The sequence below is a fragment of the Musca vetustissima genome, unplaced genomic scaffold, assembly GCF_032173495.1.
Source record: "Musca vetustissima isolate MV318-11 ecotype Yass unplaced genomic scaffold, APGP_CSIRO_Mvet_v1 utg15158, whole genome shotgun sequence".
Taxonomy (NCBI): Eukaryota; Metazoa; Arthropoda; class Insecta; order Diptera; family Muscidae; genus Musca; species Musca vetustissima.
The window spans coordinates 653,342-663,967 of NW_026887821.1; the positions used below are offsets into that span (position 1 = coordinate 653,342).

Sequence of the window (10,626 nt, forward strand, 5' to 3'; positions counted from 1 at the left end):
TTATAACGAGAAGAAGAATCATTTTGGATATAGAATAATACAAAAACAACTTCGTAAATTTCATTTCAAGTAACTATATTTGAGACATTAGGAAGACAAAAAAAGGAAAAACAAAAAACAACAACACTTTGACAATATATAAATGACTTTCATTAAGATTGTTTTATCATGCATTTTTTAGAAAAAAAAAACAAAAAACGAATACCAAAAACTTATTTAGAACAAAGAAAGAAAACAATTTAATTATTAAACATATTCATTTACATACAAACACACATAAACATATTTAATATTAAGCATATCATCTTAGTGAAAAACAAAAACAAAGAATAAGGACATATGACAACTGACAGACCGACATTTCGTCAGACACTTAAGAGTTTTTTGGGCTAAATGTTATTAGAACTTAAGAAAGGGAGACAAATATTTAATTCACAAAAATAACAAAAAACATTGAACTGATAAACGGTAAAAGTTTTTCAAAAGAGATTTGTTTTTTATACACATGTGTACGTAACATACATTTATTACATACAATCACAAATAGTAATGCATAATTTCAATACAAATCTATATATTTAATAAATAATTATTTTGTTTAGCTTATAATTAATTACATTATGATTTACTTAAAACCAAAAAAAAAAAGAAATTTTTAAATTTATATCTTTAACATTTTACTTTAAAATAAGTTTATAATTTGAAATAAAAACATTTGACTGTTTTCAGAAACAATTTTTTGTTTGGATTTTTTTTTTATTTACAATTTTTGTTTACACAATTTACCGATCGTCATATATCATCGACTAGCTACGTCGAACTGTGTCTGTCCGTATGTTCATTATAATTTGTAAACACTATATAGGACGGGTTATGTATATTGTTGTTGGTAATGATCGCTTAATATTTAGAGAATGAAATGGGTTAAAAACTTGATTTTTGTCTGTTTTTCTGGTCGCTCTAGAGGCCCCAATTGTGACCCGAACATAGAATAAACTGTTTTGATGATGACAACATTTGAATTCTATGGCGTATATATTTACTCCTGAAGGACATAGACCCATGAAACTTGATAATATATAAGAGTGGTTGACCTTTAAATTGCTACCAATTATGTTGTGGGAGTAATACGTACATATTTACAAGGGTCAACCTATACCATTCTTATTAAGTATTACAACACTAGAGGTAGGAAATATCATGCTGTTGGCTACGAATCCGGATATGGTCAGGGACTACGCTTATAATTTTCCATAAAGATCGGATGATATCGGAAACATAATTTAGTGGGTCGCTCTATAGACCACAATTATAAACGATCATAACAACAAAATACACGAGGAAGGCTATCCGATCAACTAATTAGAAGGACTTTTCCGCTAATGTTTGGTCAATATTCAGCGAGTTATATCAAGCAAGACCTTTATATGCAAAACGCACGTTATGGCGTGAATGTTCACACCGGGAAAACAAGGTTCGGAAAAGATGCCAAGATAAAAAAGAGGAGCTGTTTACACATAACCGGCCAACTATCGGGAAATAATGTCTAGGCTCGGAATACAGATTATAGCTCAATGGTAGTTGAGTAGGGTATCATATGGTCGCCATCGTTCGACTATAATGCTTCGCTCACTGGTTAGATTACACCGGGCGAAATTATATGAGGTTGTAAGTCGGATCCGATTTAAATCAAAATGGGGACAGGATGATACTAAAATGTGGGTATATGACCAATCTTAGGTGGTGTTACAAACTCTAAACATATTCTTTTTGTTACATTTTTGTATTCCAAAGTAGAACTACTTATGTACTTTGTGATAAAAATGGGATAAAATATTATCAAAATAGTCAAATCCGTCCCCTAACGGTCCATTTCGGAATAGTTTCCATATAACGGTACCACTTAATTTTCGGTATTTTTTGGTGAAAGTACACTTGTTAAAACTATATAGTATAGTTGGACGGGTCGGCCATAACTACCTCCAAACTCTAATTTTCTGAAGATATATATTCAGTGTCTGGGCGATACTTCGCGGTATTTGCACCCGCTTACTCGATTGAAAGTCAATAGCTACTCTTTCTGACCCTGGTATATTTTCCGAAACATGTTTTGTATGAATTGGGTATTTTAAATGAATAGTTGGCCAGATCTTTTTCCTAGGAAATCATACAGATAATCTCCTAAATATCATCTGATAATCACCGAAATTGTTAGGTGTCCGGAACCTCATGCCGGAACCTCATGCATTATTTCATAGCGATAAGCGAGAAATTTTCGCCTTCTAATACTAACCAAATCAAAATACGTGGACACCAATAATTATCTAAGTATAACTCCATAAAGGTCAACCACTCTTATTTAATATACTATGAAATTTTGACGATCGGTTTACTAAAATGTAAAATATTTCGCGGCGTTACAAACTCTTGTAACACAAAGCTATAATACTTCACAACAAACTTATGTAGGGTATAAAAATATATTGCTAAACATTTCCAATATAGATCCATCGTAATTTTGTAGTATGTATTACGAAAAAAGTTTCGGTACCATCTAGCTCTACATCTCTAGTTCCACATGGACGTTAACATATTCTTTACTTTACTGTTTTATTGGCCAGCCTTAAAGAAACTCATATTTTATAGTTTTTTTTTAAGTTCAATCTTATTGTGTCACATATAGTTCCAATTTTGCGACATTGTACCATCATATAAGAAACTTATCATGATGTTATATACCAATACTTGCGGGATATATGCAAAATAATAGGAGGACGACGTAAAAAATAAATAGATTCAACGACAATATATAAACAAATAAAACGAAGAAGATAAATCACAATGGGTCAGGATTGGCAGCATGACTTTATCGAGATAAAGAAGCGGGGTATGCATTTGTTGGCCACTGGCAAATGGGCCGATTGTCGTTTTTTGGTGGGAACATCGCCGAATCAAAAAATCATAGGTGGCCACAAGCTTATCCTGGCAATGGCCTCCCCAGTGTTTGAGACAATGTTCTATGGACATTTGGCGGATAAAGATGATCCAATTGTTATACCCGATGTACAGCCGGATGCATTTGAGGCAATGCTGGAGTATTAATATATCCTCTTTTGACAAGGCATGCGAGCTATGCTATGTGGCCAAGAAGTACGTGTTCCCATATGTGGTGGAGCAATGCACGCAATATTTGTGGGCTGATTTGAGTCCGAAAAATGCCTGTAGGGCATATGAGTTTGCTAAACTTTTCGATGAGCCTCGTCTAATCCAGAGCAGTATGGAGTTAATTGCTGGTAATACACGAGAAGTCTTGGAAGATCCCAGTTTCTTGGATATTGAAGTGTCCACATTGATGGCAATTTTGGATCAAATAATCCAAATAATTCGATCAAATAATCCAAATAATTCGATAAACGGTGGCATGTGTTTAATACCGGTAGAGGAGATTAAAATGGATGTTAATGCCATGATGCAGGGCCACGAGGAGGAGTTTAACGAGGAAAATAATGAGGGTAATTACAATCATCATCACGAGTCACCATCGCCGAATGTAGTGGTTGTGGAAAATGATATTCCCCATCCGGTTGCTCCACCACCTAATGAACCACCCTCAACATCTGCTTCGGCTGCCAATGCTGCTGCAGCCGCTGCTGTTGACAATCTCAATTATTTCATGGATGACCAACGTCTTATGGTGGATGAGGCCATGTTAAGACAGGCTGTAAAGAAAATACGTTTCCTCACCACGACTCCACAGCAGTTTGCTGATGGCCCAGCTCGCTCCAAACTTTTGCAGCAACATGAAGCATTGGCCATACTCATTGAGATCTCTAGCCCATCTATCAATGATTGTCCTATGCCAGAGGGCTTTTGTAGGTCGCGTTGCAGTCGCAATTACTATGAACAGCGTACCAATCGTGATTTGTCTTCATATCGCCACTCCTTACCACCACCTGGCAGTGGTCATATTTGTAGTTTTGCACCCATGGATTCCTCCATGGATCACATCCCCGCTCAAGTGTTGGCTTCGACTCGTGCCAATCCCTGTAATAATCTTCCGGTTTCAAATCCAAATCCATTAATGCCAAGAGTCAGTGCTGGGATACCCATTGTACCAGTAAGTGATAATGAAGTGGCCACCAATGATACAAGGCGTTCGTATTGTGTTTGCACTGGAAGTCCCCAGTTTCATTATCGTAATACCAGTGTTAGTGATTGCGGATTAACTTTTCAAGTCGATACAAATATTTGGATAACTGGCGTCCAGGTGCCCACTCAAGTTCTCTGTGGTGAACTTATGAATTCAGCTGGTTTCTCGGAACGGTATAGTGAAATTCTCTATGCCCACATCCAGGATATACAAGGATCTCGTCTTAGCTATACACATTGTACATCTCGTGTTCGCTATGATTCGCTTTTGGACATCTCTTTTGATCGTCCCGTCTACATATATCGTAATCAAATTTACGAAGTATTTGTGGTATTTAACAAAATTGGTTGGTATCCGATGTACAATTCGGTACTCGATGTCGAATGCAATCGTGTCAAATTCTCGTTTAATGTTGGCGATCCCAGTGAATCGGTACGTTGTGGTCTTATAAGGGCAATTGTTTTCTCTACTCCCCAGGAGCATACACGACACATAATTGACTAAAATTGTCCGGTGGCATTAGTGTGGCCATATGACTTCCGAGCATGGATTGGAATTTGAAGACTTTTATCTTAACTGCAATGCAATAAGCACACAATTTGTTAAAAACAAACAAAAGTATTTTTTACGAATTATACGACAAATCAGTGTATCTCCAATTTATTTTCTTGTCCCGTATACTCAAACAAAAAGAAGAGAAAAACACATTATAAGTATTTATTGTGCGACTTGAATTTTTTTATTGTATTGTGTTATATTTCTATGTGTTTTGTTTTATTAAACAATCTCAAGAATGCTTTATTTTATTGTCAAGTTGCATTTTATTTTATTTTTATTATATTCAATCTACTATAAATTTATAATTAATACGATAAACGAAATATACAAACATACATTTTATTCTAAAATATAAAAATAAAAAAAATCAGTACTATCTTCGTCATTTTAGTAAGAGTACATGCGAAAATTTATTTAACAAGATATGTACAATATCTTGTCCTTCAACTAAGATTTCCTTAATGAAAAATATATCTCAAAGAAATTTAATTGTCTTCGCCTTTGACAATACTACTAATTGTACTGTACAAACAATATTAACGTATATGACACTCATTGAGAACATCTGATTCTCACAGAAATTTAATCGTGTTTTCTAAACATTAATGATTATTAAACCATTTAATATTTTTATAAACCCTTCTAATTTTTTATTTTTATTAATATATTTCTTTTTTTAATAAATACAGCCATTCTACAAATATTTATGAAAATATCGAAAAGTTCAATAATACACATACACCTAATATATCAAGAAACAACATATAAACATACAGACATACACTTCACATATTGAAATGGAAAACAATAATTAGATATTAAGATAAACGTACATATATTATACACATATTATATTTAATGACAATTATTATTAGAACTATGTTGAAGAAAACTAAATATAAAAAAATTAAATTTTCGAGAAATCGTATTCTAGAATTTATTTTCCCCTTTAAAAACGTAAAGTTCATGAAACGAACAAAAAACCACAAATTTTTGCATTTAGAAATAATGAATTCGTGTACTAAATTGATGACATTCAAATCAAATATTAATAATAAAATGTTATATTATAAATGAATATTTAATAAAAAAATAAAAAAACTAGATCAAAACTTTCAAATAGAGATGAATGAAAAAAATAATCGAAATATTTATACAACCTGTATCACATTTAAGTTGATTAACGTTATATGAAATGATTAGTTTTTTTGTCATAGATTTAAATGAACTAACCAAAAAAATAACAACAATAAACAACTAATACATCAGCAATAGTAATCCTATTGAAATTAGCAACAATTTTTCAAATTAAAAAAAAAAAAAACAAAACAGAACGAATAAATTCAACTACATATATAAAAAATAAATATGAATTGCTTTAATTATTTTGGTTGGCACTATCATTTGCCTGAGGGCATTTTGGAATGGGGTTCAAGTGATTTTTTTAAGTGAACAACACTGGAATAAAATAGAACAACATGTAAAAAACGATAAATGTACGAGGTCGACCATTTGATACCCTACATAGGTTAGGTTTGGGGATGTGCAGTCACTTATGTGGCTGCAGCACTCTGAGACCGGTATCTCTTCTCTTCCACGAGAAGAGAAGAGATAACGACAGATCTGTAGGAGAGAGAAAATAGGGGAAATAAAGGGAGTTGAGAAGCTTACAGAAATATATAAAAAGGTGAGATTGGAATGAAGGTCGATGACTATAGGAATCAGACAGAAGATGTGTTACGTGTTAAGGTTGTACGTTCCTAACCACTTTAGGTTTTTAATTATGCTGTAGAATAGAGCAGGTTCGGTTGTAGAGAAGAAGCTTAGACTCGGTAGAAAATGAGCGCCCAATAGTCTGTGCCGACTGTAAGCCAGGGCTGGGCAGTGACACAGGAGATGCTCAATGGTATCCGTCTCCTTCTCGTCAACGCAGAGTCTACAGTAATCAATTGCATCAAGATCCCATTTACTAGTAAAAGCCCTGATATTACATTGAACAGTAATGATTCCTGTCATCACTCTAATTTCAGATTTGCTCAGGTTCAACAGTGAGTGCGTTCTTTTGGTAGACAGAGTCGACCAAATGGATCATGACACGTTGCACATAGGTTCGTTGTGCCAAAGTTCGTAGGCTATTTCGTCGAAGAACGCCTCAAAATTCCGGTAAAAATGACATATGGATGGTTTGGTTGAGTCATCAGTTGCTAGATCTGTTGATTGAGATCCTCGTCTAGCTAGTTCGGCCGCTCTTTCATTACCCAAGATATCACAATGTCCTGGTACCCAACACAACCGATAGCTGTAAGTAAGATATTCCAAAGCTGCTCTACACTTGATTTGATTTGATATAATAAGATTTGATGGCTTTAAGAGCCGCTTGACTATCCACAAAGATAGTCACCGGTTCAACGACCTCTGCATCCAGACTTTTTATCAATTCCGCTGCCTTCCAAATCGCGAAGATTTCAGCTTGGAAAACACTATAGTTGCAATCCAGCTTGTAGGTTAACTCAAGGCCTAGCCTTTCATAGTAGGTGCCCGCCCCCGTACCTTCTTCCATCATGGATCCGTTTGTATAGAAGGCCAGACCGTCAAATCTCAGGATTGGTGATATATAGTCGCTTAGTTTAACGCGTTGGTCCAATGTCATACCTGGTTCATTCAAAATGCTACCATGCCCAAAGATACAGTTTCGCCAGAGGTTTTGTTCATGCAGCCTTAGGGCGCTGCGCGGCCTGACACTTAATGCTAAGGCCCAGAGGCTTTAAGTTCAGCATTGCTAGCTGATTGTGGCGTGTTCCTTCTGGCTCCTGTAACTAAAATCAAGGCGGCTCTTTGCACCTTGTCTAATTTACTGGATGTCGACTTGAGGCGAAACCTATCAGCGTCGTTGACTCCTTCTATCGACACACAGAAATTTATCCATAACTGCCGCTGATTTCCGAGTCTGCATAAAATGCAATATTTGCGGTCTACGAACATATTTGAATATACAGACCACTGTAAAATTTAATCCTTTGAGTCACGAATTCTTCATTTGTTTTGAAAATGGTTTAAGTCCATTTCATCTTATATTGCGATAATTAAAGTTTTGGGTTTGATTTGTTCCAAAAATATTGTTAAGTGGTATTAATTTTGTATCAGCATCTAATATGACATGAAATAGTACATTAAATATTTTAGAGTTTAATTAGAAGCCTTCTAGATTATAAAATTTAAAATATATTATATTTGTGTCTCCCTGAACCACCCCTGTCAGAAAAGGATTTATATGTGATCAATAAATTGAATCCCATGCCTTAAATATCCATTTGTTTCAATTAGAAAACATTTAAAACAATATTTAATTACATTGTTCTAGTTGACTGCAACAGAAACAATAAAAACAACATGTCATTTATATCTGTCACGCTATAAACTCCTTCTCCTGCTCCGTCGATCATTAAAAGTTAATCACGCACATTATTATTAACCCACTCAAAACCACTTAAGACATTAATGTAACAGTAATTTATGCTACACCACCACGCACAACAACAACTAAACAAGAAATCATGACAAGTGCCACGGCCATCGTTTTTGGTCCAAACACACACACCCCAGTTTCATTTCTATATAAAGGTGTCACTTAACGATGATGACAGTGTTGGACAAGCCATCATCAGAAGATTACAACATCCTGTTTAATGGTAAATTAATTATATTTTATTGCCACCTATGGCGCGAGAATCACCTCAATCCAATGTGATCAACACAAACCCTCTCACGGACACTCACTTAGCCAAACACCCCGCCAACAATCCAATCCCTCCATCGACCACTTTGCCTGCTCGTTTAAAGCGCCTCTAAAGCCCTAATTAGCCAAAGAATGATGCTTAACGAGCCTATAAGATACGATGCGATGTTGATGGCCAGCCATCCAGCCACGCACCATGGCTGGCGACCCTCACTCACTCCAAGTGGGTTCTGCTCTTATCATCTACCTGTTGTTCTTGTCTCTTTGGCTACCTGTTTGCTGTGGCGGATGCTGTGTTCTGTATTATTTTTTTTTTTTCGTTTTGGGTGTCTGGCCTTACTAGGATCGTGGCATGCAACGGCGCCGCCAACAGAGCTTCTCCCACACATATCCGTGTTTGGAACAAATCACCATACCCATAGCCGAATCCAATACGTTTACTGATATCGTATATTAGTGTATTTGTTATGTCTGTGTTTTGATCGTTCCCGAGAGATGAGAACAGCTTCGCTTTGCTTCTTTGTGAAGTTTTCTTTAGTTCAATCGCTTTTAATGTGTATTTCTTTGAACGAGCCTCTTTTTTGGCTTTGCAAATGCTCTTATTGTTGTTGTAGTTGTGGTATTGTTTCTCCATTTATGGTTCCATGCCCTGACTAAAGGCACGTGTTATTTCGATTTCTTGAAGATATGCTTAGGCAAAAGAGAGCAACAAAATGAAGTAAAAAAATGCGCGAACGTAATAACTTATGATCGCATTGAAAGACAATCGCAGTTTTTGTGGAGTTATGTTGGTACACTGAGAAGGAAAAAGAGGTGAGATTTTTGAAGTATTATGCCTACAGTTAGAAGAGGTTATGTCCGAACCATGGCCCCCGAAGTTCTTGCACACAAATTATATTTGTGGAATAGATAAGGAATGTATTCTATATATATTGACGACCTATATCAAAAGGTCCTATGTATATAAATCTATAGAATGACTTTCACATAAATATATAACTTATATACATATATGGGCTTTATGAAGATCTTTGATTAATAATCAATGTCCAACGAAACGACTTAGTTTCGAATGTTAAAATTCCGCACAGAGGCGCATAATTCGAAATTGCACTATAAGAATAGTAGGTAATATTAGTTGATGTATCAAACGTGTACGAAAATTACTTAATGGTACTATTGGTGTTTCGTAAACGAATATACTTATAATCTTCAAATTTATTTTGGGAATGGGTGTATAGGGTTTATGTTAAGAATTTTGATTTTGGAAGTAAGTCATGGTACGAAATTTAGTACATTAGATACTAAATTTAATATGGTTTGTAGGATTTACGAACGTACGAAATTGTTGTAAATTGTGTACCAATAGAGTAGGAGTTTAGTAAATTTGCCATTAGAGTCAAAATCGATGTAAAAGATTTATAAAGACTGAAGTGTAAAATTTGGAATATTTGTGAATCACTGCTAGTCTAAGATTTAGGAGATTCACATAAAAATGAATTACAACAGCCACGTTGTTTGAGATATTTGATCACGTTCCTCAAAATATCTAAAGTAAGCCCGAGCTTTTGTGTAGGAAATATAACTTAACATGTCACAGAAAACCATCAAAAAATCTGAAGTGGTTGCGTAATTTGACTAAAACTGAAAATTGCGGAAACTTTATATGGATATATCAAATTATTATTCCTTCAAAATCCCTAATTAATGCCAAAATAGGTTGTTAAATACGCATATGACCATGAAAATACTTAAAATGGGGCGGGGCCTTTCTAAAAGGGCTAAATCAAATCATGGACCTATAATAAAGCTCAGTAAGCGGATATATATTCCGAGCCTGGATTATATTAAGCGATATTTACACTCTCTTTGCCGGTTAGAGGTCAAAAGTTCCACAGTGGCAAATTTTGTTTTGGTTCATTTGACAGTTCATCATCAAGACATCCATTCGAATTAGTTGGTAAGATCGCCATCACCATGGAATGGTCGGATGATATTTGTTAAGCCTAAAGTGACTAGAAAATCAGATAAAAATAAAGTTTTCGGCCCATTTCATCCCCGAAATAGCATCTAATCATAATCGAAAATTATAGGCGTCGTTTTGACCATAACCTGAACCTCAAGAAAAATTCCCTAGCCATCAGCGCTAGATTTTCGTCCTCTAGTGTGGTAATGGTAATAC

General features: G+C 35.0%; 1 pseudogene; it reads left to right on the top strand.

The window, feature by feature from the left end:
- Nucleotides 1–2,831: 2,831 nt before the first annotated feature.
- LOC133335567 (uncharacterized) lies at nucleotides 2,832–4,807 on the top strand (annotated as a pseudogene).
- Nucleotides 4,808–10,626: the final 5,819 nt, after the last annotated feature.